The sequence below is a fragment of the Marmota flaviventris genome, chromosome 8 (assembly GCF_047511675.1).
Source record: "Marmota flaviventris isolate mMarFla1 chromosome 8, mMarFla1.hap1, whole genome shotgun sequence".
NCBI lineage: Eukaryota > Metazoa > Chordata > Mammalia > Rodentia > Sciuridae > Marmota > Marmota flaviventris.
In genome coordinates this window covers 32267799-32294204 of record NC_092505.1, presented here as the reverse complement: position 1 = coordinate 32294204, position 26406 = coordinate 32267799, and the positions used below count along the sequence as shown (strand labels likewise).

The window sequence follows — 26406 nt, the reverse complement described above, 5'->3', positions numbered from 1 at the left end:
GGAAGTATCGGGAACAGATAAAGCAGAATGTTTTTGATATTCTTTCTATATTCATTTATCCATTCTTCCATGCACTTCATAAACATTACTGAGAATCTTTATACTGAACACCCATGTGCCAGCCCTGTGCTAGATACCATAAGTATAGGAATATTCCTAGCAGATAAACTGCCCTCATAGAGCATTTAAATAGTGAATACAATACACATCAGTAACTTCAAAATTTGATATTGTTGCAAAGGCAAAGTGCAGTGCATTTTAAAGATATAGTGATGGTTACTTAGATCCACAGTTAGAGATTTAGATTTTAGCAACAAATCAGCACAAAAAATAATTTGCTTAGCCCTAAACCCCTAATGAGGATTAGCATCTGCCACCTGCACAAGATGCCTGACGCAGACATGAAATCCTGTATGGTTCTCCAGGGACACTAAGAGAAACCCTCTGTTCAGCTGGTTTAAACAAAACAGGAAATATATTTCTCACACAATGAAAGTTCTAAAGTAGAGTGACCCCAGCACTGTGACACTATCAGAATACCTGGTTCATTCTTTCTGCCTACCAGCCCTCAGAGAGTCAGTAGTGTTCAAAAGATGGCACCCTGTTGTAAGATAAGAGCCAGGAATTTAAGTATACTACCTTCAGACTCTAGAAAACATGGTTTGTGCTTTGTGTATCTTTTCAAGAATGAAGTCACTTCTCTAGAAAATTCCCTTTCACAATTCACTGACCAGTATTGAGTCTTACATTCTGCAAAAATGTCTGGGAATGAGAATGTTACCCCATGAGTTACTTAATCAAGAATTATCTCTGAACTTCACAAAGTGAACCCATTGGTAGAGAGGACACTCAGGCAGAATGTTGCTCTGCCAGAAAGAAGGAAAGGGCCAGTGCTGTGCAGTGAGTAGCTTGTAGCATCTGCTGCTACCCCATGCCACCCAGAGACATTTAGGTACAGGGAGATTGTTCCCCACTCTCTCCTCACCTAGTCAATCACTGGCCCCCATGACATGAAAGCATTTAGGAAAGAAGGCTGTAGCCCTCACTGATTGAGTAAATTTGTTCCATTTAACACAGAATATTCAGTTATCTGTCTCCTCTGTATTGAAAGAAATCAATGTGATGAGTTTACCCACACTAGAAAACGGCTGGGCTATTCTGAGAAGAAAATGTTATCATCATCCCCATGAAGAAATGCAAACAAATACTGGTACAAGACCTTTCTGATTTTGAGACTATAAGTAACCCCTAGACCAAATCCTTCTATATATGTATATCTACTTTATATATTATATAGTAAGGTAATCAAATCAGAATGCATTAACAGATTATTTTCTATCTACTGCAGTCTTTGTTGTCATCTTCTTGAAATCTCCTTGATTCTTTTTTTTAAATGTTTTTGGACACAATACCTTTATTTCACTTATTTATTTTTACGTAGTGCTAAGGATGGAACCCAGGGCCTCACATGTGCGAGGCGAGCACTCTACTGTTGAGCCACAACCCCATTCCCGGTCTTTGATTCTAAGTAGAAGAGATATGTAAAACTAAACTCTGATGTAAGGCTAATGCAGTAAATGGTAAGGGAGCAAGTTGTCCCATGAGAGAACAGAGGATAAGAATAAGGAAGAATAGAAAGAGGGAAAACATCATATTGAATAAAAGACCTTTAAGCCTAGACCTTGAGAAATGGGCAATAATATATTAGGAAAAAACTGAGGAAGGCCATTCCAGTAATTGGAAACATAAAATATCCTTAGATAATGTATAGTACAGTGGTAGCTTGAATAATAATGACTATAGAAAGAAGTACTAACAGATAAAGCTGAAAACATAGATTGAGATCTCAGAAGATTTTTATGCCCTGTTAATTAGTTTAGCCTTTTTCTATGGTTTCATTGTGAGTTGCTGAAGGTTTTTGAACTAGGGAACTACTTGATAAGAATGCATGCTTTAAGAAAAGTTCTTATGGACCAGTTTGTAAGAGAGCTTTCATGGAGAGAGAGAGATTAGAAGTATTCTCTTAATTATGTAATTGCAGTGTACTTTCAAGATGATTAGGGCATGAACTAAAGTAATAGCAATAGAAAAGAAAAAGGTATATGAAGCTTTCTCTTATAGTGAAAGAATTCAAGAATTATTTGGACATGGGATGTAGAAGAGGAAATACAAGTTTTCACTGTAAAAAAATGAGGAAAAAATGGTAATAGGATTATTGCTGAGGGTAGCAAAGCAAGAAGTAATCAGTTGAGGGAATCCGAAATAGGTTAAAATTGTCAAATCAAAATACACGGGATTTTTCAATGATGATGTTTCAGAGTAAAGTCTTGTTTAGCTCTAGCTGTAGTTATCTAAATAAAATCTATTGGTTTTAATTAACAAATATTACTAAATGAAAACATACTTAATATCATAGTATGTTTTATTGAGTAGGATCCACCCAAAAGTTAGCTTATTTACTTATATGGAATTACTTTGTATATAAAAACCTGATATATTTTATAAACCTTCTGAAATTTGATGATCTTGTTAAATGTCTACAGATACTTGCTATGCAGAAATTTTCTGTTTTAATAAATAATTTTTATATATTTTTCATCAGTGACCTCTTTCAAAAATTTTATTAATTATAAGTTGTAATGATAGAGATATATTGGAAAATTTGACCATATCTTCATAGAAGCAATAGTTAAAGCTTCAGGATCTTCAGTAGTATATTAAAGAATTACTGTTTCCCCAGTTTGTGCATTTTGTCTAGCTACAGATTTGTACCTATCGGGACCTTATTTATTTTGACTATGTATTTTATTCATGTCTTTTTTCTCAACAAGCAATAGCTAATTTATATATGTTATTGTGTCCTCTAAAGATATTTCCATTTTATACATCTCTTGAAATATTCAAAAAGTATGCAAGAGCTAATCATCTAGATATCTAATGGAAGAATTGTATTTAAAAAGGATTCTATTTGGACTGGAGGGGAGCAAGAGAATATTTCTAGCATAGCTTACACTACACCTTCTACTTAGACATCTTTTAACAGCCGTACCCTAATTCTAAGACTGAAATGATAAAAATCTGAATTTGGGGGGCTGGGGTTATGGCTCAGTGGTAGAACGCTTGCCTAGCATGTGTGACACACTGGGTTGGATTCTCAGCACCGCATAAAAATAAAGATACATTGATAACTAAAAAGATATTTAAAGAAAAATTCAAATTTTAAGAGGTTCTGTGTTCTACCCTCTTAGATCCCATGGAGAAATTTCTACACAGATAAACAAATGTCTTTGATGAGAACACTTTCTAGTCCTAAGGTCTCACTATTTCACAATATATACATTAGGAAAAAATTAAAATTATTGTCCTTAAATATTAATACATTAGTTCTGCCCTAACACCTTTTCTATATGCCAGCTATTCACATCAGAAAAAGCATTTAATGTGCTCCTCACAGCCACCTCTCCCAAGTTATCCCTCTTCTAGACCAAATTTTTTTGTTTTTAAATTCTCATGATAAATTCTAGACTTTTCCCCTTTATTCTCTCTTATCAAAAAGCACCCAGTACTACATTGAGTCTCCAGAACAAACAGTGATATACTCCAAATATGATTGGAAAGTCTCACAGGGAGTCTATTACCTTCCTTTATTTCCATGCTACTGTCTTACTAAGAGATAGTAATACAACATCCATTTTTTTTATTCATGTTGTATTTGTATTCAAATAAAAATTATGTGTTTTTCTCTACATGTCCTTTGGTACAGTATCAGATTTCCCTTATTCTTTTTTATTCCATTAATGATTTGAATTTCTAGTCCCAAATTTAACATTGAACATGAAAAACTACAATTAACTTTTGCCTTCTGTTAATATAAAATTTAAAAGAATACCACAGTAGAACAGTTCGTTTTTAATCTGTTGAGATTGTACTCTCTTCTGTAAGCAGCATACAGATATCCTTTTAACTTTTTGTAGTTCCAAAGTTAGCTTTAAGAGTTGTTCTTCTTGTCCTTAGCATTTTACAAGGTCTCATTTCTTTTTGACCTTATGTCATTTTAACTTTATTCTTTTTCTTTAAACTATATCATAGCTCAGTATTATAGATTGATTTTAGATACAGAGAATATTTACAAAATTAGGGTTTCTATGTAATGTTTTTCGATTTTAACCAAGTGTTCTGTGCCATTGTTATTTTCAACTACTGAGCAAGTAAATTAAATACAGATTTGCACTGTAAAGAATCTACAGTGACAACATTGGATGTATTAATCAAGTAAAGAAATTCATCAAATTTTAATTCACTGGAAAGCAAAATTTGGTGCCAGAAAAAATATAAAGTTTCTAAAGAAGTCATTTAAATTTCTATCACTATGAAATATAAACCTGCTATAAGTAATGTTTCTGAATTCTTGAACAGTTCCATTTTTTGAACTTGTATATCTTTTATATCAAATAGCAAGCCATCAACTTTTTCTCAGATCTATGGAGAATAAATTCTGGCTGTCTTCTCAAGAAACTGTTGTATAGGGAGCTATTTTACAGGTAATGCCAGGCAAGGTAAAAGAAACACTTTAAGAAGGCTTTTAACTATCTCTTCAAAATAAGACAATAGATTTAGAAAACTGAGAGGCAATTCTGATTTGTATCAATCAGGTTTTGAGCATTGTCTTCATGGCCACTACTAAAGGACATAATATTTTTCCGCAAAAGAATGTACAGCTGTATTCTCGGAAAATAACAAAAACAAAACAACAGGAAAAAGTCTTTTACTATGTACTGTCTCATGTATGTCTTTTTAGCTGCTAATCTTCAGTGTAATAATCACCAATGTTCTTTAATATAGTAGATAACTATGTGAGTAATGCAGAGCTGAGACCTAAATGTACTTGATAAATAGGCAGGTTTCACATTTCACGCTTAGGAAGATAGAGCACATTTTCCTGATATGTTATATTTGCTTGTGACTTCGCATTGTTTAACTGTAAAGAAAAAAATCATAATGCCCTTCATATTATCAGAACCATTATTGTGTTTCTTTAGTTACATTTCTTCACCTAGAATATTATCAAATCATCATTGAAACAAAATAAAAACTGCTAAGCTCCTAAGGAAAGCTCTTCTAATTCAGTTTGAATAATACACTTGGCGATGCTACATTTTTTAGTTATAAGGGGGAGAATGTGAGTAATATGGGTATTATGGTACCTTTCTTGAGTTCTTTCTTTTGATTAATCATCTTTATTAAGTATTTAGCTTAATATTACCAGCCACACCATGTGTAGATTGTATGAGGCTCATATAATAAACAGATCCGGAGGGCCTAAGTCCCTCGAGGATGTGGCCAGTGAAGCTCAAGCTGTATATCACAAAGCCCAGGTAAACCACTGTGCTTTTACTTAGTCTCTTCATGGGTATGTGCATGTGGTTGAGTGTGGTAGTAGTGATATCACTGATGAAGATTTATTCCTATAATATTAAAAATGCTTTTGATATAGTTTTGGAGAAATAGGTAGCATTAGAAAACTGTACACAAATTTATGGCACAGCCAATCTTCCCCAGAGTCATTTAACCTTTCTCCTATACCGCCGTCACCCTCTGCAAATCCTTCTCCAGGAATTCTTCCTTGTGATCTGTGACCATCTTTCTGAAAAGAAAAATATTTTTTAAGGAAGTAAAACAATACGTATACTCAATTATCATGACTTTTCTATATTCTTTGGTGGAATTTAAATATGCCACAATTCTTTGTTTAAAGTTAAACTCATCTAATTTATCATATCAGTTTAAATTTACTGTATAATATTTAGGTAAACTTAAAATCTCTCAGCCTATTTATTAGGTATGTGACTTTGTCTATACAAATGAATATAATTGTGAGAACATAAACAACAAAACAATCATTTTTTATATGATTTGCCAGGTTGCTGCTGGGCCAGGGGTGTACAAAATATAGCAGTCCCCTTTCTCATGGTACTTCAAACTATTACAATATCAAGATGCTAAGAGGAGCACTCACAAATATGACTTGTAAAGAATATGAATCTAGGCCAAAAATATTTAAAGCTTGGGGAAAAGATGAGTAAGTAGTTGGATTTGACCCAAGATCTTGGAAATATTTTCATTAAGTGCTGCAAGGTATATTTTTGAAAATGTAAATTCAGACTCTAACATTTGCAACCTGTACACAGAGTTTCTAATGAGCACATAAGGTCACTTGGATGATTCACTTGCTTGTGAGTGCTGAAGGCAGAGGTGTTGCTGTGAGGTTTTAGAGAAGCCTTTGAAGTGTGATTATGTAATACTGTGTGCATTAGAATCTGTGTTTTATGCAACAAATAAAAACAAAGGGCTTAATTTAATATTAGCTAAATGCCTCATTCTCTCAAGATTTTATAACACATATAAGGTTTGATTTCTGAATTAAAGAAATATATTATCTAGACTTACTAGTTGCGCAAGTTATAGTTGTTTTAATTAAAAACTGAAAATCAAAATACAAAGTTTCCTCATGAATGATCTACTCTATGACTTTCAACAGATGCAAGCTTGTTTTTTTTTTTTTTTCATGTTTGTTCATGTTTGGGTGACTTTATTTTTTGCTGTAATTAAATAATCTTTATGTGAGCAGGGACAGATACTTTACCAACAAGTCTATATTTAATATAGGTAATTTTGTTTCTATAGCTTCAAAATGGAAATATATACACACATTATCTAGGTTAGCCCATTTTAGTGTCAAGATGACAGCAATACTTTTACACATTTTGTAGGGGTCCTTTAGAGTATTTTTTATTGTTAAACACTTTCTCCTAATGATTCTTGTAATTTAATGATAATGATGGATGAGTACCCTCCTCTCCTCCACAATGAAGAGACTATAATTAAATTTCAATTTTCTATCTAGGAATTTGAGATGAACCACAAAGTAAGAAAAATATTTTGCATGATTAAAATATTGTAACTACTGTAGAACTTCTAGGTTCTCTCATAATGTATTCATAATCTTACAAGTAGTAATGAATAATAAGCAAGTCCTTATCATGTACAAATGTTTCTAGTTTGTTCGTTTGGTAGTATGATAGGGAGAAGCTTTGTTTTGAATAGCCATCCCAAATGCTGTAAAATATTCAACAGAATTTCTGTGGTTTTGGTTCATAGCTCAGTTGTGCAGTGATGTTCTCCTCATTTTTGATGGTCCTCTCATGTCAATTAACAATAGCTCAAAAATTCCTTCCTCCATTTCTTATCCTTCTGGAGGCAAAAAATCAGATATATTATTATAACCTTTAAAAACAGTATATACTTACCTAGTAATAGTATCACTAATGGGAGGGAAAACATTTGGGCCCAGGGTGATCATTTTCACCAACTTGTGAAAAGAAGTACAATTATGTTTTAATTGACTTCAAGATATGATAATCCTGAGCTTTATCCACATATTAGCTATTATATCTTAGAATACATTAAATACTTGCAACATACAGCTAAGTTTTTGGTACATTAGTAGGTGGAGGAAAAATTGATGGAGTATCAGGTAAATATATGGAATGAATAAATGGAAGATACATCTGCATGGTGAAAGAACCCTGACTGTTTAAGAAATTAATTAAAGTACAAAGTTGACTATAATGACTAACTTTTTCCTAAATATGCTAGGACCTTCTTTCAGTTAGAATACTTGTGGAACAACTTTAGTGTCATACCCTCTACAAACATGTTAACTCATTACCTCATTTAGCCAACTCTTTTCTTTCCTCAGGATCAGCACATTACAGATAAGGAAGAAGGCAATCTAGAGCAAAAGCACTGGCCTAAAAGATTTTACATCTAACCTTTTCTTTTAAAATAGTCCTTTATTCAATCTGTTCTATTTTTAAAAGTAAATTATATGTATCATCTTTTATCTAAATACTGCATGCTGTGTCTAAATTAAATTTTTAATATAGTGCTAATTTGCCTTTTCCTTCTAGATAGTAGAAATTAGTCAGTTTTTCACTGAGTGTCTCCTACCTGCCATAAAACTTTTCAGCTCTTCTTTCTGTGAAATACTATTTGCATGTCTGATATTTTCTGTGAAGCTCTTTTAAATCAGAATCTCACAAGATCAGACTAAGCAGTGTGTCTTTTATTTACATTTGAAAATGGTACCTCAGTACCCTATAAAGTTTCTGAAAATGAAAGAAAGCTGTAATTACTGGTTCACTGTGATTATTTAAGATTTCCTCAGCACAGATGAACGCAATAACCAAGACAACTTTCTATTTATCCAGAGAAAAATACAAAAATTAGAGCCATGAACAGTGTGTACTTGAAAGCATTCACTTCAGTTGTAACTTCTTCTAAGAACTAACTCTAATACTATAAATGTAGTTTCTCTCATCCTAATGATGATACAATGCCTAATTAATTCTTATTGATAAGAATTTGTTCAATTAATTATGATCCTTTTATATAATTATATGGTGTTAATTATTGAATAAGGAAAATGTTGTTTAGACCTTGTCAAGTAAATTATTTAATTATTATATAACTGAATGAAATGCAATCATATTACCTTTCATTGGATTGGCAGTCAGTTAAAATGAGTGTTTAATTTCAGGAACATTAATTAAATCAGAAAATTGCTTAATTCCTTTATAAAATTATAAGTATTAGTATGATTGCCTCCCCCCCCCCCAAGTTCTTTATATTTACAGGGATAGTCCTAGAATATGACCATCTGATAGTTCAAGTTCCACCTCTACCCTTATTCGTGTTATGAAAGTAGCCTCTTTGTTTTTTAGAGTTTTTGTCTTTAAACCATGTATTCTTAAATTATTTTCAGAATTAGATGAATTAATGTGCAAGAAAGACTGATTTGTATCAGTACTGTGTACATATTACATGCTCAGCAAATGTTAGCTACTAAAATCATCAGTACTATCATAAATACTTTTAAAATTCCATAGAAATTTTATAATAAATGGAAAGAAATGAATGAATGGGATAATTAGGCACTTTCCCTCTCTATTGCCTGCATTCTCTTGGTCTGATTTCTTATTTTATTGTTCTATTCCCCAGTTCAGTATCACAGTATTCCTTTCAGTTCTTTAACAGAATGAAAATTAAAGGTATTTTGTACCCTGCTAAATTCCTTTCTTACTCTTGTATCATTTTCCCACCCATTATAGTTCTCCTTCACAGTGTGTTACAGCACTGTCTTCTTTTTCTGCTTTCCTCACATTTTTAAAATATTTTTTCCTAAGATACAAATCTAGTTTGTTCCTTTTCCTTTTTCACTTCCTTTGAGTAGCTCATATACATCCTCATCATGTCACTATTTTATTCTGTGAAGATATTTCTTATCCACCCCTCCCTACATGGCCTTTGTCCTGATCACCAAGCAGTATATAATTTTGTGATGTTTAATGACTGTTAGGAAATACTGGGCAGCATGGATTCATAGATTTTTTTTTAGCTAGAACTCCGTAACCGAGTTCAGCCCATTCAAATTAAACAGATTTGGGGTGGTTAGGAAATCTATAAGCTTCTTTTTAGAATTGGTTTCAAAATTAGTTTCAAAAGTTAAATTTGTGCCTGCAGACCAGTAGATCCATGCCAGAACCCAGGCCTACCCCATCTCCATCTTGGGACACTGGAGCCATCACCATAGCCCTCCCACACAGTAGCCTCTACCTTGGGACATCAGATAGGTTCTGGAGGCAGGTGCATCTCAGAATAGACAGCCCACTCTTTCAGCTCCTTCTCTGAAAATGATTGCATTCATCCTGGGACACACCCACTGCTATCTTGAGTTATCTTTGCTATTGCCACAACCACCTTTATTTGTAGTAGCATTTGTCCTGGGACACCAGCCAGAGTCTAGAAGCCCAACACCAAGGTGAGGTGCAGGGACACTATAAGATTATACGGTAGAAACTGTAATACCTCAGATCGTCACTGCAAGAAAGGAATTCACATAGAGAATATGAAAAAACAAGGGAGGAATGTGCCCCCCCAAAACCAAGATACTACAATAATAGAATCCGTAGACAGCATAGTTGATGAAATGTCAGAGGAGTTCAGAATGTACATCATTAAAATGATCTATGAATTAAAGAATCACCTAAGTGAACAAATACAGGCAAAAATTGATCACTCCAACAAAGAGATAAGAGAACAAATACAGGTAACCATTGATTATACCAACAAAGAGATAAGGGAGCAAATACAGATAGCAAAGGACTACTTCAAGAAAGAGAGAGATTCTGGAAAAAAAAAAAATCAGAACCACATAAAAATAAAAAACAAAGGTACTGTGTCCATCTATAACTAAAAAAAAAATTAGAAATCCTTGAAATGAAGGATATAATATAAAATTCAATAGAGCATCACCAACAGACTAAATCACTTAGAAGACCAAATGATAGATTGTATATATTGTTGAAGACAAAATATACAATCTTGAAAATAAAATTGATCACACAGTAAACCTGGTAAGAAACCATGAACAGGACATACAAGAATTATGGGTTAACATCAAAAGAGCAAATCTAAGATTTATTGGGATAGAGGAAGACACAGAGATTCAAACCAAAGGAATGAACAATCTCTTCAATGAAATCCTATCGGAAAATTTCCCAAACCTGAAAAATGAATTGGAAAATTAACTACAAGAGACTTATAGGACACAAAACATAAAAAATTACAACAGATCTACACCAAGACACATTATAATGAAAATACCTAGCATAATGAGTAAGGATAGAATATTTAAAGCCAAAAGAGAAAGGAATCGTATTACATAGAGGGGAAACCAATTAGGATCTCTGCAGATTTCCCAGCCCAGACTTTGAATGCTAGAAGATCCTAGAACAATATACACCAAGCTCTGGAAGAAAATGAATGCCAACCAAGAATCTTATATCCAGCAAAATTAAGCTTTAGATTTTATGATGAAATAAAATCCTGCCATGATAAACAAAAGTTAAAAGAATTTACAACTGGAAAGCCTCTGCTACAGAACATCATGGGAAAAATATTCCATGAGAAGGAAATGAAAATCAGCAAAGGGAGGTATTACACTAAAAGAAAAACCAATCTAAAGAGAAACCAAGTCAAGTTAAATACCAAAAATAAAAATGACCAAGAATACGAACCATGTTTCAATAATAACCCTGAATGTTAATGGCCTAAAATCACCAATCAAAGGACATATAGACTGGCAGATTGGATTAAAAAAAAAAAAAGATCCAACAATATGCTACCTTCAAGAGACTCATAGGAAGACATCCACAGACTGAAGGTGAAAGGTTGGGGAAAAATATATCACTCAAACATACCACTCACATGGACTGTGGAAATAAGCAGGAGTTTCCATCCTTATATCAAATAAATTTCAAGCCAAAGTTAATCAAAAGGGATAAAGAAGGACATTTCATACTGCTTAAGGGAAGCATACATCAACAAGACATAATGATCCTAAATATATATGCCCGAAACAATGGAGCATGTATGTTTATCAAACTCTTCTCAAGTTCAAGAGATAAATAGACCACCACACAATAATTCTGGGTGACTTCAACACACCTCTTTTACCAATGGATAGATTTTCCAAACAAAAGGTAAACAAAGAAACTATAGAACTCAATAAAACAATCAATAACTTAGACTTAACAGACATATATAGACTATTTCATTCATCAACAAGTGAATACACTTTCTTCCCAGCAGCACATGGATCCTTCTCTAAAATAGACCATATATTATGCCACAAAGCAACTCTTAGCAAATACAAAAAAGTAGAGATACTACCCTGAATTCTATTAGATCATAATGAAATGAAGTTGGAAATCAATGATAAAATAAAAAATAGAATCTACTCCAGCCCCTGAACTTAAAGATCATATGATCATCTCAATATATGCAGAAAAAGCATTTGACAAAATACAGCACCCCTTCATGTTCAAACCACTAGAAAAACTAGGGATATAAGGAACATATCTCAACATTGTAAAAGCTATCTATGCTAAGCCCCAGGCCAACATCATTCTAAATGGAGATAAACTGAAAGCATTCTCTCTGTAAACTGGAACAAGACAGGAATGCCCTGTTTCACCACTTCTATTTAATATAGTTCTTGAAACTCTAGCCAGAGCAATTAGATGAAAGGAATTAAAGGGATACAAATAGGAAAAGAAGAACACAAACTATCACTGTTTGCTGACGACATGATTCTCTACCTAGAGGATCCAAAAAATTTTACCAGAAAACTTCTAGAACTAATAAATGAATTCAGCAAAGTAGTAGGATATAAAATAAACATCCCTAAATCAAAGGCATGTCTGTATATCAGTGACAAATCCTCTGAAAGAAAAACTAGGAAAACCACTCCATTTACAATTGTCTCAAAAAAAAAAAAAAGAAAGAAAAAACTTGGAAATCAACTTAATGAAAGAGGTGAAAGTCCTCTATAATGAAAACTACAGAATTCTAAAGAAAAAAATTTGAGAAGACCTTAGAAGATGTAAAACTCTCCCTTGTTCTTGGATAGGCAGACTTAATATTGTCAAAATGACCATACTACTAAAAGCACTATCCAGATTTAATGCAATTCCAATCAAAATCCCATTGACACTCCTCATAGAAATAGAAAAAGCAATCATGAAATTCATCTGGACGAGACCCAGAATAGCCAAAGCAATCCTTAGCAAGAAGAGTGCAGCAGGTTGCATATCACTATCCCATACCTTAAACTGTACTAGAGAGCAATAGTAACAAAAACACCATAGTATTGGCACCAAAATATATTTTTAGGCCAATGGTACAGTTTAGAGGATACAGAGAAACCCACAAAATTACTGTTCTATTAGACAAAGGTGCCAAAAACATATTGGAGAAAAGATAGCCTCTTCAACAAATGCTTTTGGGAAAACTTGAAATCCATATGCAACAAAATGAAATTAAGCCTCTATCTCTAACCATGTACAAAACTCAAAGTAGATCAAGGACCTAGGAATTAAACCAGGGATCCTATGCCTGATAGAAGAAAAAGTAGGCCCAAATCTTCATCATGTTGGATTAGACCCTGACTTCCTTAATAAGACTCCCATAGTGCAAGAAATAAAATCAAGGATCAATAAATGGGATGGATTCAAACTGAAATGCTTCTTCTCATCAAAAGAAACAATCACTGAGGTGAACAGAGAGCCTACAGAAATGGAGCCAATTTTTACCTCAAGCACATCAGATAGAGCACAAATTTCCAGGATATATATAGAACTCAAAAAACTAAACACCAAAAAAAAAGCAAACAACCCAATCAGTAAACTGAATAGACACTTCCCAGAAGGTGATATACAATCGATTAACAAATATATGAAAAAATGTTCAACATCTCTAGCAATTAGAGAAATCCAAATCAAAACTACTCTAAGATTTTATCTCACTCCAGTCAGAATGGCAGTTATTATGAAGACAAACAACAATAAGTGTTGAGAAGAATGTGGTGGAAAAGGCACACTCATATATTGCTGGTGGGACTGCAAATTGGTGTAGCCAATATGGAAAGCAGTATAGAGATTCCTTGGAAAACTTGGAATGGAACCACCATTTGACCCAGCTATCCCACTCCCTGGTTTATACCCAAAGGACTTAAAAATAGTGTACTGCAGTGACACAGTCACCTCAGTGTTTATGGCAGCACAATTCACAATAGCTAAATTGTGGAACCAACCTAGATGCCCTTCAGTAGATGAATGGATAAAGAAACTGGTATGTATACACAATGGGATATTACTTATTATTAAAAGAGAATGAAATGATGGCATTTGCAGGTAAATGCATAGTGTTGGAGAATATTATGCTAAGTAAAATAAGCCAATCCCAAAAAAACAAATGTTGAATGTTTTCTCTGATATATGGATGTTCACCCATAATGGTGTGGTGAGGGCAGAATGGGAGGAATGGAGGATCTTTAGATAGGGTAAAGGAGAGGGAGGGGAAGGTGGTAGGAAAGATGGTGGGATGAGATGGACATCATTACCCTAAGTACATGTGTGAAGACATGAATGGTGTGACTCTACTTTGTGAACAACCAGAGACATGAAAAATTGTGCTCTATAGGTATACTATGAATTGAATTGCATTCTGCTGTCAGGTATAACAAATTAGGATAAACAAATTAATTTTAAAAAAAACTTTCCAAACAAGGAATAGAGGTGAATTCCTGCAACCTGTTAAAAGAAATTAATTAAAACTTACAGCTAAAATCATAATCATGGGGGAAAGAGTTAAATTTGCATAGCACTTTATAGTATATGAATGCTTTCATTCACATGGACTGCTCTTATCCTCCCATTGTCTCAGAGATGGTCAGGCAAATATTCTTTTCCTTAGTCTACATATGAGGAACAGAAAGATTTATAAGTCTCATAAGATCATATTCTTGGTAAGTGAATAAATGTAATTTAAATCTAGTTTTACAAATTCAGTACAGTTTTATTTTTGGATGTCAGATAATTCATCTTTTTCTTGGCCTAAAGAAATGCCATTAATGTATGTAACATATGTCTCACTAAATGTAATTATAGTTTTGTTTGCTCTTATTTGTAAAAGCTTATGATGACTCTAAATGTTATTTGTCTTCAGTTTTATACCATCCTAGTTTCTAACATTCAAAAGCACAGATTAATGTGAGTGGGAAATTTTTTCCATTTTTTTTTTTGAGAAATAACTGATAACTAAGTGTCAATGAAATATATTGTATATATTTAAGGTTCATACTGTGATTTTTGGTTGGTTGGGGTACTTGGGATTGAACCCAGGGGCACTTAATCACTGAGCTATATCCCCAGCCTTTTTAAGCTTTTATTTTTATTTTGAGACAGGGGTCTCACTATGTTGCTTAGTGCCTCACTAAATTGCTTTGGCTGGCTTTGAACTTGTAATACCCCTGCCTCAGCCTCCCCAGCTGATGGAATTACAGTTTTGCACCACTGTGCCCTGTTTCATTTTATATATACATTGTGAACTGGTTAGTGTGATCAGGCTAATTAACCAATTAACATATCCTTTACTTCACATAGTGTGTGTGTGTGTGTGTGTGTGTGTGTGTGTGTGTGTTGATACTTAAAGTCAATACCGTTAGCAAGTTTTCAGTGTACAATGCATTATTATTAACTGTAGTCACTGTGCTATATATTAGTTCACCAGTTCTTATTCATCTTACAACCCAAGTTTTCTACCCTTTTGACCAAAATCCCAGTATTTTCCCTATCTCTCATCCCTGCCCCAGCCCATAGCTACCTCTTTTCTCATTCTGTTCTATGAATTTGACTTGTTTAAGATTCTGCACATAAATGGTACTACATAGTATTTTTCTATATCTGGATTACTTCACTTAGTAAATGATGTCCCCTAGGTTTATCCATGTTGTTTGAAATATCTCCTTTTTTATGGTTAAACATTCTATTTTATGTAAATACCATATTTTTTTCTATTTATCTATTTTCAGATATATAGACTATTTACTTTTCTTGGCTATTGTAGATAGTGCTGCTATGAACATAGGAGTCCAAATATCTTTTCAAAGTACTGTTTTTGTTTCCTTTGGAAATATACCCTGAAGTGGGCTCACTAGAACATTCTGGTTTGAATATGAATTATCCCCCAAAAGCCCCTGTATTGTCATATAGCTGTACCAGTTTAAAGTCCCAACAAGAGTGAACAAGGATTCTCCTTCACATCCTCATCAACACTCATTTTTTCAGTACTATTCATTACAATATATGTGAGGTGATGTCTCACTGTAGTCTTGAGTTGCATTTCCCTGATAATTAGTGATGCTGAGCACTCTTTTATATCCCTGATGTCCATTTGTATATATTCTTTGGAAAAATTTCAATTCAAGTCTTATGCCCATTTTAAAACTGTTATTTGGTGTTTTGCTCTTGAATTATTTAAGTTCCTTATATATTTTGGATATTAGGCTTTTAAGTTTTTAATCCATTTTGAGCTAATTTTTGTGAATGGTGTGAGAAGTGTCTACCTTCATTCTTTTGCTTGTGGATATCCAATTTTCTGAGCTCCACCAATTGAAGAGACTGTCCTTTTCCCATTGTGTATTCTTGGCACCATTGTTAAAGTTTAGTAGACTCTATATATGTGGTTTTATTTCTGGGTTCCATAGTTTGATCCATTGACTTATATATCTGACTTTTATGCTAATGCCATACTGTTGTGATCACAGTAGCTTTGTGTACTTTGAATTCAGGTATTGTGGCACCTTCAATTTTATTTATTTTTTTCTCAAAATGACTTTCTATAGTACAGATCTTTTGTAGTTCCATATATATGTTTGAATTTTTCTGTTTCCATAAAAAAGGAATTTGGGCAGATATGCCATTAAATTGATAGATTTATTGATGTAGTATGGATATATAACAATGTTGCTTCTTCAAATTCAGTGACACTACATGTCTTTTTATTGTGTTTTCTTCAATTTCTCTTACCAATATTTTATAATTTATCCATGATTAAAATAAATGATTTTACTTTAAGTTGTTTCCTCCAAGCATAAGGGCAACCTCAAAGCAAAAGCCTAAAATAGATATAGCAAAAATAAAGAGAAAAATCTTTTTCCCTAAGAACATAAGTAAGATATGATTTCACTGCCCCCAACACAATACTGGAACTCTTAGCCATAGAATTAGGTAAGAAAAAGAAATACAAGTCATCCAAGTTGCAAAGAAAGAACTAAAATGACTTTGTTTGCAGATGGCATGAGCTATACTTTAGCAGGGATCTAATGAAAAGGACCTTAAAGCTGGTTGCAGTAGCACACATTTGTAATCCCAGTGGCTCAGGAAGCTGAGCAGGAGGATCTTGAGTTCAAAGCCAGCTTCAGCAAAAGTGAGGCACTAAGCAACTCAGTGATACCCTGTCTGTAAATAAAATACACAATAGGAATGTGACTCAGTGATTCAGTGCCCCTGAGTTCAAAACCCAATACCCCACCCCTGACAAAAATAAATTAGAGCTTAAGAAAATAATTTCATTTACAGAAGCATCAAAGAGAATAAAATACTTGGGATGAGTGGGATAGTTTTAAATAGCAATACTCACTTTAAGAGTATAATCACACTTTTTTTTTTTTAACCTGAGTAAGTTTGAGCCTCAGGAATTGATTGAGGAAGTGTTAAGATAGGCAGTTAGGATATTAGAGGATAAAAGAATTTTGAGGTTAAATTTCTCATGTAGCAGAGAATAGGTAAAAGATAAGAGTTCTCGTTTCACCACTTCTTTTTATAAGTCATTTCTCATGTTCTTTCTTGAGCAGTGGAGTTATGATATGCACACTTCATATTACTAGTATATTTGTCTGTTATAGGAGCTTTAATTTGTTTTGGCCCCACGCAGTAAACACATCCTTAGATATGTTAGGAACATTTAATTATATTTATATATATTTTTTACCTTAGAAATATTGAATGTAGAAAATTTATTCCTGGTGATGTTTTGTTTGCTGGCTGCCTTAGATGACTTCTAGAAGATATATAGAATCATCCTCCTATATTTGATTAAACTCTCAGGACCATACGAGTCATTTTGAAATTTAATGATAATTGGATGGTCTGAATAACACTCAAGTTTGTAAAATAACTATGGGTAAGTTAATAAATCTAAATATTCTGGCATGTTACAAAACATGCCAGATTTTTTGCTTCATTTGAATTATGTTAATTATCTCCAACTTTCATAGCTAAAATGTTTATTTCATTTTATGATACAAATGGGTACTTCACAGAAGAAACTTCGCACCTTTATTCTTACTTTTTGTTATCTTTTGTTATTTTCATGTAATAAAATTTAAATGGTTGTTTTAATTTTAAATTTCTATATTTATTATGCTCCTGGAAAATATTTTATTAGCATTCACAAGAGTATGTGTATCTACCTAAAGTACTCTTACTTTCTGTAAATGCAAATGTAGAAATGTTTATTTTGAATCTTTTTGCTCCCAATAATTGTATGTAGTTATTAACTTTGTTCCCAAAGGTTCTCAGGAGGGACTGGGGTGATGCCTGTGTGGACATGCCTACAAGGTTGGCTTGACAGTTTTTCATGGCAACCTAATTCAGCCTTTGCTCATTGAGCTTTCTAAAGCATTGAGTAAGATCTATCCTATGATATTATATTTAGTCTTAAAAGCTAAAATTTTAAAAAGGAATATTCATAACTATGTATTTTTTCTAATAAAGGAAAAGGATGTTTATGTTACCACAGCTAAAATAATTTTGTCTCATCATGTTTATACACTTTACAGTCTTTAACTGGCAGATAATGGTAGAAAATAATATAACTAAGTGCCTATTCTGATCTTGGCTAATTATTAGATGCATGATTTTGACAAGCCACTTTGATATTCTATGTTTAACTTTAATTATTTGTATAGAGTAAGCTAACCAGTCAAGTTGATAATGAAGGTCTTCGAGTATGTGCTGTCTTTAATCAACTTGTAATCATTTATCCATGTCAACTAAGAATTATGTAAAATGTCTATCTCTAAGACTCATACAAATCAGTTATTAAATTGAGAATTAATTGCTTCAAATTGACATGCATTTGTTTAACTATTGTGAGTTATCCAAAAGAAGGTTATCTTTTCCATTATACATATTCCATTAAAAATCTATTTATAAAGAATATAAAGTCTTTTGAAATGTCCAAATTAAACTCTGCAGATAAAGAAAGAGGGTTGTGTTAGAAGGAATATTTGTACAGATCCAAAAATGTTAACACCAAGGGAAAAAATTCAAGGTTGGTCCTTGATGATTGGAGTACTATTTAGTATTAAAATTATTATGATTAAAAATCAAAATGCAATGAAAGACTGCAAGAGGAAAATAATGAAAAAAAGATATGCTAACAAATAAGTAAAGTACTAATCTAGATCCTAGGTGTCAGGGGAAAATAAAAGAAACCCCATATAGAGATTGTATTTTAAAAATAAAGAAAAAATACAATAAATATATAGTATGTTAGAAGTTGATAATGATAAAAAATCAGAACATATAGAAGAATGTGTGGGGAATATTTATTTTTAGTTAGTGTAGATAGAATAAGAGAGTAAGTTTCACCACCACCACCCCCCCAAAAAAAATCAAATGTGTCTCAGAAGTTTAAGAAGCACTTTCCATTTTAAAAAACTTCAAAAAGTATCTAGTCCTCAAAGGGTTCTATGCACTGTGTGATTAAACATTAATATAAAAATTTTAAAACAATGGGAAAAGTCTTATATTCCACTGAGAACAAAGACATGAGGAGAGGAAATACAAATAAAGATCATAAAGGAAGAAGAAACCAAGTTGAGTGTAAAAAGTAAGTTGAAGATAAATAGACCCACTTTTTTTCATTTCTTGAGATGGCACTTTAAGTAGTCTAGGGCTTGTAATAATAATAATTGCCACAGCAGCTAATAATTTGAGCATCTTCCTCAACACTATATACTGTATTAAATACTCAATGTAGATTACTTGACAGCCCTCTGATATATGGCCTTATTTTCAGAGGACAAATTGAACCTCAAGGAAGTTAAGTAACTTGCTCAGAGACACAATTGATAATTGTCAGAACTGGGACTAAAGTACAGTTGTTCAATCCCAAAGCTCACAGTTGCTCCCATGATGTTTTAGTGTTTCAGGGGGCTATTTCCTGTGCCGGTTGTTTACTTGAAATGGCTCAGATGATACGCTTGCTTACTGCTTATAGTTGTCCTTATTTTTTATACAATTTTGAGTTTCTAATTATCTTTTCCATTTAAATATATCACATTTGACATGTTGGCAGGCTGTCTTAGAGTTAGTTTGAGGGGAAGTGTTTCTTTATAGCCTAAATAAAAATCATTTTGAGCTCAAAAGCATAATGTATTTTTTAAAAATGTTGAGTCTACATCACAGAAACTCATTTTGGTAACAAAGTATGTGGTTAAAAGGTGAATAAAAATCTGTTATTTTTTCCTTTGAAGTTCTAAATAATTGCTCTTGCTTTTTTAGGTAATTGAATTTATAAGCTCTTTGAATAGTCCTTAATAGAATAAGCAAAGTTGAAACTTTGGGGTGGGGCTAGGGTAGAAATATGACACTTTTAAAATATTTTCTTATTTGCTGAGTTTCCTATTTATTCGGTGTCTTTTTAAAGTTATAATCTTCTAAGCTTAAAAAAAAGTTCCTTTTATTAGTAAGTTAGTCAGAAATATTCTGTAAAGTATTTAGAATAATTTTCCTATTTGCACAGAGAAATATGTAGTACTTGGTATTTTATATTATCATTTGATTTGCTATTTACTGATGTGTGTCATTAAGCATGCCTAAGAATAAACTAATAATTTGCATGAAAATGCATTTCAAAAAAGCATAGCGATCCATTAATTAACATAGTAGATAATGACATTTGAGCCCTCATCCTCCTTTGAGCTTGTTTTATTACTATTCTGCATTGTACAGTTTCTAAAATAATATAGCTAAGGCATCAAACTTGCAGGGATTGGAGTTTATTTTGTAGTCTAAAATTGGAAATCTTTTGTTGATGAAACAAGCATATCCAAGCCTATAATAGGAATATGCTTCTGTTTCGTACTTAATTAAAATGTGTGGTTGTCATTTAAACTTTTAATGAAGACAATGTTCACAAACTTGAATGTATATGTAGCTCATGCATGGAGATGTTGCTTTTTTCAAGGATACTAAAATTTTAATGTGAACTAATAAGAATTTTTTGAAAATTATCCCTTAAAGAGAAGTTACATTTGACATTTATTACATTTTAAAATATACTTTGAATGTACTCACTAATAAATATTCTGTTTATTTTCATGTTATTTTCTTTTTAACCTTTAAATGAATATTATACTATTGAGGAGGTTTTAAACACTAAAGTCTGGGAGACAAACACTAAACAGATATTTTCCATCAAAAGTAATATAATTATAAATGTTAAATTATCATAAATAGTTTTGGAAAATAACTAAAATATTAAAACTTTCATTTCCAGTGATGAGCTTTCAGTTCAGTGTGCTCTCTGAATCACAGAAATACAGATAAGAATGCCTAAATCAGTTCCATAGGCTAATTTTCTCATATACACACACACAAGTACCCCTTCCTCACACTAATAGACACATGCATTTATAATGTATACTTCAACATATCACACATCTTTGACACTCCTGCATGTGGAGAAAGACTAAGGAAAGTAACTAACAGTTGTGGTTTGGCAAGGTGCAGTGTTGCACGCCTGTAATCACAGTGATTGGGAGGCTGAGGCAAGAAGATCTCGAGTTCAAAGCCAGCCTCAGCAACAGTGAGGCGCTAAGCAACTCAGTGAGACTCTGTCTCTAAATAAAATATAAAATAAGGCTGGGGATGTGGCTCAGTGGTCGAGTGCCCCTGAATTCAATTGCCGGTACCCAAAAAATAAAATAAAAACAAAAGTTGTGGTTTATTGTCCTCTTTGTAATTCAAGACAATAAACTAAGCACAATTTAACTGTATTTGTAAAATAAAGGGACAAGTCTGTTTGAGATGTTATTTAGCTATAACCTTAGGTTTTATGGATTGTGGTTGGCAATAAATAAAATTCAACTCATGAAACATAAAAAGGGAAAGACTATGGTAGAATATGGTGACAGTCTCTGTGCTGGAAATTTATCTTCAACCAATTAAAATCACAGAATTCTCTTTGCTTCCCAGGACCTGCTCATACTCCACCAGATGTTTGTTCTGTTACTTCAGTTAGAACAGTCCTTAGAACATCGACTATGTTGTTTTCTTCTTTTGGTATAGTTCTGTCTCCTGAAATCACTCAGTACCCAAAAGTTATTGTGTGGTTGAGGATTGGATAAAGAACTAGATAGAATATAAATTTAACAAATTATTTTTATATCTTTTCACATTTTAGTGCGTCTTCAATTTGGATGTTTCTTGCAATGATTGGCACAGTAGTGATATATTTTTCTCTTTTTGGTGACAGAGAAAACAATTCATCTTAAAATTGGTGATATGTTAGATTTGAAGATATATGATAAGCTACCAGCTTTTCTATCTTTATCGTCATCTTGTCACTGGAGAGGCCCTCTCTGTCACTCAGTTTGAAACTCCAGGGGTCGTACCTTACAGTAAATTTTCTGAGCTTCATCAGTGGAAATAAAGTGAGTTTAGTGCAGAATGATATAAATGATAGTACTTCTTACATCAAAATCCTTATACTTCGCACAGACACTTTATCAAGTGACTGAGCAAACACAGCAGCTTTTGAAGTATTTGAAGAGCCATTGAATTTGAGAGTCTTCATGCCTTCACTGTTCTTTAATCTTATTAGTACAGCCCTCCTTCAGAACATGGCTCTTCCTTAGTTCAAATTTAAGGACATAGATTATAAAATAATGATTAAAATTTCTTATCTACTTCAACCTGTTGGTAGATATATCAAATACTTAGGAAGGTCTTAAATTTAAGAAATCATAATATTTTAAAAAGCTATCCAGATTGATAGGGGCCTATTTGATCTTCTTTTTTCAAATCAAAGATAAGTTTCTATTAAAAAAAAATAGCATTCTTTTCCCACAGTATTTTTCCAAAATGTGTAAGGAAAAGTTTTTGGTTCAATACTTTATATTTACCAATTTAAATGATCAAATGAACCCAATGAATAATGAATGGATATAAAACAATTGTGGTAAGCCTCAGATAACCTAACTCCATAAGTAATGTTAGAATGCCAATCTTTTAAATTTGATTCCATTAACAATTTAGGTGAATATTATGTTATCTCATCTCCCTGCTTTTCTCAGGTAATATTCATTTTGGCCTGTTTTAACATGTTGAGAAGTTCAACTTTAGAATTAAATAAGAAATTCCATAAGAAAACAGTAGGCCTGATTCTTGACATAAAACAGGTAGCATATACAGAAGGTAGCTTATAGGAAGTCAGCTAATCAGATCTCCATTGGACTTATGTGTATATCCCAGCTATACCACTTAACCAGTTGCCTGTCATTGAGCAAATCTGTTCTTTCTCCCACTTCTTTCACTATATTGAATATCAGTTTTCTTACTTTTGAGTACTGTTCCTGAGACACACAATCTTGGTCTTTTTATGTCTCTCCACATTCTCTATCATACTTCAACCATACTTGTTATCCTTGGACTGTTTGGATTTCTAGTTTCCCTAATTTAGTCTTTCTCCTCTTCTTTTTACTTTGCCTGTATATGTGAGTTAATTTTCTTGGTTTCCATATCCTTTCTGAAGAATATTCAACATCATTATACTTAAACTAACAAAGTAAGTATTCTCAGCCTAGTCCAACCTTCAAAACTGTTTATGTACCAGCTGCTAGTCCTGCCTTTTCTCCTCCACTCTCTGTTTCACTGCATACCTGTGTTTGCTCTACTTCAGACATTCATTGTATGCCTAATAATACTTCCCTTACAGGTTATTAATTGCATGTTAACTAAGACCATCTCTTAGTCAACTTTGTATCTTGCACAGTGTCTTGTATATTTTATGTACTTGGCAATTGATTGAGGAAAGAAAGATAATTTATTCTACCTTCTTAATATAAAAATTAATACATATGACTTGACCTTTCTTGAAGAGTCAGGGTGCTCATCCTAAATATCACTTTCAAGAATTTATGGAGAACCATTTATGAGAAGGAATTATGCTAGGTATAGGGAGGTAGCTATGGACAATGACAATCTGTTGAGGTGTCCTGCTAACAGTTTTATGTGCTATGTTATTAGAAACCATATTAAGAAAGTAGTTTGAGATACTATAAATTATCTCTGAGTTTTGTTTTGTTTTTTGTATATTCTTTAGTGGAAATGGGATAAATAGGCATCTTGAGGCTGTGTGGATTTCATTAATGGGTATATGTTTGTTTATGTATGCTCATATGTACACACTCATGTGGTGTGACAAAATACTGGGGTAAGAGGACATGAAAAACAAAAAAGTTAGTTGCTCAGATAAGCTCTTTACAATCATTTGTTCTAATTCTAAGCATTGTCCCTAAAAAGATGAGGTGTTTTGGAAAACTCAGAAAATTCATAACTATAAAGCTCTTTCCCAACTATTATATTTAATCTAGTATTTTATTTTGTTGAAATTTCTGAATTTAAGGATAGCATTTACTAAAGGAAGCCATTGTGTTCCTGAGTCATATGAACATAGGACTGGTGATTCCAAAAGTAGGCAGCAAAATTTTTTCTTTAAATTATAGATCAGAAAAATATGTCTAAACTGATGTTTGAAACTTTATGGTTTTCATAGCATTTTTCTTTGTAGCTATAAATTGTGTGTATATATAGAGAGAATAAATTGTAACCATTTTCAAAATGATAATCCTTTTCAATGTCAAAAAGAAATAGATCCTTAAGTAATGATTATTTTTTCAGTATCCTTTGAAAAAATATGAGTAAAAACTTATTAATTTTGCAGTTATTTTAACAAATTATCAGTTTAATTATCAAAAATATGTGACAAACACATATATTAATTTTTATATTAAGAAAGTAGAATAAATTATTTTTCTTCCCTCATTCATTTGCCAAGTACATAAAATGTAAAAAGCACTGTGCAAGATACAAAGATGAGGGCTGGGGATGTGGCTCAAGTGGTAGCGCGCTCGCCTGGCATGCGTGCGGCCCGGGTTCGATCCTCAGTATCACATACAAACAAAGATGTTGTATCCACCGAAAACTAAAAAATAAATACTAAAATTCTCAAAAAAAAAAGATACAAAGATGACTAATTTTCAAACCCTAATAGCAAATGGGTGTAACAACATAATTTATTTAGTCTTCAGACAATCTCCAATGCATATGTAGTTTTTATGTCTCTTATAATAACCTAACTCACTGAGTGGGAACTTTATAATAACACATAATTACCAAGTAGTGATTCTTAATCCATAGGTTGAGAATTACTTTTGAAGATATACTTTCCATATTTATCCATTACAACCAAAAAATCTGTCATTAACCAGTAATTTATTAATTAATAACTTTTATGCAATACTTTTAAGAAAAAAGTTTTCTAGGACATATCTCTAAACTGTATTTTGTGTTTTGAAAATTAACCCAAGTATTTAGTGAACTAGAAGGATGGGCAAAAGCTAAACTTTTATTTTGATGGATCTACACATTACACAATGTTCATTTGTTTACTTTGTCTCCAGTTATTTATTTTCACCATTCATATCTCACCATTTTTTGTATTCATTATCTTAGAGACAGGGTCTGGCTGAGTTGCTTAGGGCCTCACTAAGTTGCTGAGGCTGGCTTGGAACTAGTGATCCTTCTGCCACTGCACCTGGCTTCATTCTTCTGTTTAAACACATTGATAATCAGATGATCAGCTTCAGTTTGAATCAGAGCAGGATGACCTGGATTGACTAAGATGGAAACCACTACTTCCAGCAAAAGTTCCTTTCTGTGGTGTATCCCTCTGCATCTCTGACCCAGAGGTTTGGAAAAGATGAAAATGATGGGTCATTGTTCATTACTCAGACTATTATTGTAATAATTTTGCTGTAATGAAAATGTATGAACATTTCCAAGATAATAAAAAATTTATAAACCAGGTGGAGGGCGGAAGCATTTAAACCCGTCTGTATCTCTCCTTAGGCTAGAAGACACTTAATATTTCTAAGTAGTGTGAGATATATATATATATATATAGATAGATAGATAGATAGATAGATATATATGTGTGTGTGTGTGTGTGTGTGTGTATGATACAGTATTATTTATGTATTTTATTTTAAATAATGGGTACATGATTAACAATTCACTATGAGAAATTAGATGTTAAATTATAGCAGATCACATGATTGCCAATGAATTCACCTGTGACATGATGGTTGGTACATTTACTGGGTCATGCTACATTAATAGAAGTGTGCTGTTCATAACAAGGACTTCACTGTTCAGGCCATGCATGTCCACTTTGCTCAATTATGTGTTCCTCACAGTGATAATCTGAGACTAGAAAACCAAAATGGATTCAGAGATGGGGAAGGAATAAAAAACCCTATCAAATAAGGAATGATCAAAAGTTCTAGGATTAAAAGTAATATGTATTTTGTAATATATTTAAAGAACAGATGGAACTAGCATAGATATTACTGAATATTTCAAAGGTCACTGTATACTAAAGTTATTATTTATACCTTTTGCAGGTATAAATAATCCCAGGGAATTAAATTTCTATACAATATGGAAAAGAATCTCTTAACAAGTAGAATGAGTTGCTTTAAGACAAAGAAGATTCACTATTAATAGGGATATTCAGTTCCAGGCTGGATGATCACTAGATGAGCTGTGATAGAATTATAACAAGGATTTCATGGGTATGTTAACTACATAG

At 32.7% G+C, this 26406-nt stretch overlaps 1 protein-coding gene across 3 annotated transcripts in view; it reads left to right on the top strand.

Annotated features, from left to right (window-relative positions):
* The window catches only part of Gbe1 (1,4-alpha-glucan branching enzyme 1), a 268831-nt gene that overhangs the window by 233528 nt on the left and 8897 nt on the right, over positions 1-26406 (top strand). The window lies entirely within an intron of this gene.